Genomic DNA, 5,000 nt, shown 5'->3' with positions numbered 1-5,000 from the left:
TATGTTCCAACAGCTGCTGTCAAGCCGAGCTGCGAATACACAGATCCCTCCTGTAATCTGCGTCCAGCCGCCTGACGCAGGGGTGAGACCCCCGTCCCGTAAAGACAAAGCGTTCCATCGATCTCAGGGGCGCCTTATCTGTGTCAGAGGGGGCCCCTCAAACGCAGCGAGGCTTTCATGTGCCACTGCTGCTGAAGTGAGTGAAGAGGCTCCAACGTCACCGGGGCCAAACATACAGCCTCCTATCTCGCCGCCTTATCGCTGCAGACTCCCACCGTGCTCGCAGGAACAAGGCACACACACTCACACACACACACACACATACCTGCCACCGTGCTCGCAGGAACAAGGCACACACACACACACACACACACACACACATACCTGCCACCGTGCTCGCAGGAACAAGGCTCTGATTCGACCTGATTAGGTTCAAGAAAGCCACTCAATTAACATTAAGGAGTGGGCAGTTCTATTCTAAAAGACTTGAATTTAACCCTACAGATCTGACTAATCTGCAACATACTGCTGAGCGATACCATATATGCAGTGGTGTAGTGGTCCCTGGAGAAGTGCATGGGTATACTCTTAGTTTTTTTAAGCAGCCCATACAGCACAGGATAAACGTTCTGTTTTGAGAAGTGGGTATACGCTATGCTGACTGAAAAATAAGTGGGTATACTCCGTATACCTGCGTATACCCTGGACTACACCACTGCATATATGTATACTGTATATACGGCGAACTATGTCTTAAGAGTGATTCTAAACCTGATTGTTCAAATCCTTGATTGTGATTGGCTAAAAGCCGTTGTAAAATCCAGCATTACCTTACAATTTGACCTGATTACATTCCATATTACTGCGCAGCGTAATGGCAAGGCATTCATATAGCGCATTTCATACCCAGTGTTCCATCTGGCTGTTGCGTTGCTTCAAGGGTTGCGTGGCAACGATTTATTTAGGAACTATAATTTTTAGTGGCGGAAGAATGACGGTTTATCATTAAACTATTGTTTCTTAAATTGAATTGTCTTTATTTATGAAACCATATCAAATATGTGTAGTAACAGGTTTAGAAAAGCAATAAGCCCCGCGAGTCCGTGCTTTGCGCTGATTTTAGAACAGGTAAGGGGGTTTAACGGCACTCCGCTTCGCGTCGTGCCTAACAACTCCCTTACCTGTTCTAAAATCAGCGCAAAGCACGGCCTCTTGGGGCTTATTGCTTAATTCTACGCATGTCAAATGTCAGTGTCAGTTGTACTCAACATACCGCAAAATACTCACTGGGACTTAACTCTATTCCTCAGTGTTATTTTAATTGCTCTTTTCACGTACTGTGCAGTTGAAGTTACACTATACAAAATGCATAATGTTACCATCACTTTTAACATGTCAACCACTGGAATGGATTGCCTTGAACTTGTGCTGGACGAAAATAACTCAACAATGTGATTTTGTCGCTTCATCTTTGCCCCTGTGTACGGGGCTGCTGTTTCAACATGCTCACACAGATACCCCTTTGGGCCAGTCTCAGCTCATCTTGATGATTAAAACATCATGGGGCTGATGATTAGCTCACCTGCTTTGGTATCAAATGTGCTCTGTGCCTCTCTGTGTGTCAGATGACAACAAGGAATCCCAAAGTTCAAAGAGTAAAAATCCTGCCGTTGTTAAGCTTCACCAGTGCAATATCCCAGCTGTCACTTCTCATCACTTAAACCCCTGTGTGCTAATTAGATAATCCAAACAGTTGACATAAAACAGCGGGAGGATTTTGACGTTCTTAACGTGGATTACGCACTCCTAGATCAGTTCGTAGAGTGACAAAGATAGGAGTAGCTCCGGTGTGTCAGTTGGATCTTCTGAGGACACCCAACATGTGAAGAGAGAGTGTGAAAGGTGCGCCTCATAAACCAGCCAGACCGCTCTGACTCACACTCACGCCATTTTTCCAGGCCATTGTTGGCACTGCTTTTCTGATTTTTCAAATCTGTTTTGCTGAAAGCCTCCTGATTTTGAGAACCTAAAGTGAGGAACCACCCTCGAGTCAGATCACTGTGCGACTCGTGTCGATATATTTTTATTTCGTTTTCGCCTGTTTGTGACTCTCAGAACATGTGGCGGCTGGTACACAGAGAGAAGTAAGCACAGTACTGGTACAAAATGAAACTAAATTAATCAAATTGAGTCTGTCTGAAAGCGAGTTAAAAATATACCATGACGCAGGATAGGTTTGCAACGGCAAAGACCATAGGACGAGAATAACATGGCCTGTATGACACGGAAGCACACACACACATACAAAGAAGCATACACACAAGAACACACACACACAGTGGCACACACCACGATTCACAGGGGGACCTATTACGTGACGAGGGGTCACACCTCCGTCATCCACTACACATGTAAGAGGTGGAGGAGGAGCATAAGGGGGAGAAAGTGAGAGAGAGAGAGAGATAGAGAGATATTGGGAGAGAGAGATGGAGAGATGGAGATGGAGAGAGAGATGGAGAGAAAGAGAGATGGAGAGAGAGATGGAAAGAGAGATGGAGAGAGAGATGGAGAGAGAGATGGATAGAGAGAGATGGATAGAAAGAGAGATGGAGAGAGAGATGGAGAGAAAGAGAGATGGAGAGAGAGATGGAAAGAGAGATGGAAAGAGAGATGGAGAGAGAGAGATGGAGAGAGAGAGATGGATAGAGAGAGATGGATAGAAAGAGAGATGGAGAGAGCGATGGAGAGAAAGAGAGATGGAGAGAGAGATGGAGAGAAAGAGAGATGAGAGAGAGATGGAAAGAGAGCTGGAGAGAGGGATGGATAGATATATAGAGATAGAGAGATGGAGAGAGAGATGGAGAAAGAGAGATGGAGAGAAAGAGAGATGGAGAGAGATGGAGAGAAAGAGAGATGGAGAGATAGAGAGATATGGAGAGAGAGAGATGGAATGAGAGACTAGAGAGAGATGGAGAGAGGGATGGAGAGAGGGATTGAGAGATATAGAGAGAGAGATGGAAAGAGAGATATAGAGATGGAGAGAGATGGAAAGAAAGAGAGATGGAGAGAAAGCTAGATGGACAGAAAGAGATGGAGAGAGAGAGATGGAGAGATGGACAGGATGTAATGAGGGAGAGACAGACGGAGAGAGAAGGACAGAGAAAGAGATGGAGAGAAAGAGAGAAGGACAGAGAAAGAGATGGAGAGAAAGAGGAGGTGATTCAGTAAGAAAACAGAAGAGTGTATAGAACATGAGAAAGAAGGTAGGGGTGATAAAATAAAAGAGAGGGAGACGAGGGAATGAGAGAAAAGGGGATTTGATTAAGAAAGAGAAAGAGGGAAAAAGAGAAAGGTGGGGATGAATGGAAGAGACAGAAAGGATGAGAGGAGGTGAGTGAATCATACCAGTGTGTGTGTGTGTGTGTGTGTGTGTGTGTGTGTGTGTGGGGCGCAGTCATACCAAACGGAGTGGTTAGTGTTAGACACACACACACACACACACACACACACACACACACACGCAGTCACACACAGACACACACACACACACACACACACACACACACACCCAGACGGGGTGGTTAGGGAACAAAGGAAGAGAGAGAGAGAGAAGTAGAAGGTGATGAGGGAAAGAGAGAGAGGGGGAGGGGGTGATGATGGAAGCAAGACATTTAAGACAGCTAGAAAGTTGAAGAGAGGAAGAAAGAAAGAAAGAAAGAAAGAAGGAAAGACAGTCAGCTACGAAGTTATGAGTGGAGGTATAGAATGAGGAGGGTGTGAGAAGAAGGCAAGATAGAGAGATGAAGAGAGCAGGATGAGAGAGGAAGGAAGAGAGGAGGTATAGAATGAGGAGGGTATGAGAAGAAGGCAAGATGGAGAGATGAAGAGACCAGGATGAGAGAGGAAGGAAGAGAGGAGGTATAGAATGAGGAGGGTATGAGAAGAAGGCAAGATGGAGAGATGAAGAGACCAGGATGAGAGAGGAAGGAAGAGAGGAGGTATAGAATGAGGAGGGTATGAGAAGAAGGCAAGATAGAGAGATGAAGAGAGCAGGATGAGAGAGGAAGGAAGAGAGGAGGTATAGAATGAGGAGGGTATGAGAAGAAGGCAAGATAGAGAGATGAAGAGAGCAGGATGAGAGAGGAAGGAAGAGAGGAGGTATAGAATGAGGAGGGTATGAGAAGAAGGCAAGATAGAGAGATGAAGAGAGCAGGATGAGAGAGGAAGGAAGAGAGGAGGTGAGTGAATCATGCCAGAGGAGGTAGAGAGGGATCTGTGACATGGGCGGTTGGCGGCGGGTGTAATTAGCCGAGTGCTCGCGCGCTAAATCCCCCTTTAGCCTTTCCCTCGCCAAAAGACCCCAGCTGTGACATCATCGTCAGCAGCCAACGAGGGGACATATTAACCAAAGGCCAACCTCTCATCCATTAATACCTCACAGGGAGAGAGGGAGAGACAGAGAGAGGGGGAAGAAGAAGAAGAAAAAATAAAAAAAGCCAACTGGGGTGGGTGTGTGTGTGTGGGGGGGGGGGTTGGGGGGGCACACACACACAGAGACGCGGATCACCGAATCAATACGGGGACACAGCTGGTGTGTTCGGCTGCATCAGGCTGACACATTAGTGACGGCGGCCGTGACAGGAAGGCACTTGTTTGAGCCTGTGTGTGTGTGTGTGTGTGTGTGTGTGTGTGTGTGTTTGAGCCTGCCTAGACTGCCTAAGGAGGAGGGTGGGAGGCTATGATTATGTCCTCCTCGTATAAGCTCACACCTCTCCACACACACACACACACACACACAGGCTCACAGTGAATCTCCCTTGGGCCAGGTGACTCTACAAGAATCCGACATCGATGGATGACGTCGATGATCCTGCAAATTGGTGTTTTTTGTTGTTTAATTTTTCCCCATTTCCCTTCTTTAATTTCATTGGGGGCGCAGTCATGCAGTGTGATGTCACTGGCTGGATCTGTGCTTATATCACATGTGCTTATATCACATG

The 5,000-nt window shown here is 46.5% G+C and overlaps 1 protein-coding gene across 1 annotated transcript in view; it reads right to left on the bottom strand.

Moving 5' to 3' along the window:
• The window catches only part of cdh16 (cadherin 16, KSP-cadherin), a gene marked incomplete at both ends in the record, with an annotated part of 51,145 nt that overhangs the window by 4,126 nt on the left and 42,019 nt on the right, over nucleotides 1-5,000 (bottom strand). The gene's annotated exons all lie outside the window — the stretch shown is intronic.

The sequence above is a fragment of the Sprattus sprattus genome, assembly GCF_963457725.1.
Source record: "Sprattus sprattus genome assembly, chromosome: 8".
In the NCBI taxonomy this organism is placed as follows: Eukaryota; Metazoa; Chordata; class Actinopteri; order Clupeiformes; family Clupeidae; genus Sprattus; species Sprattus sprattus.
This window is presented reverse-complemented; position numbering and strand designations above follow the sequence as displayed.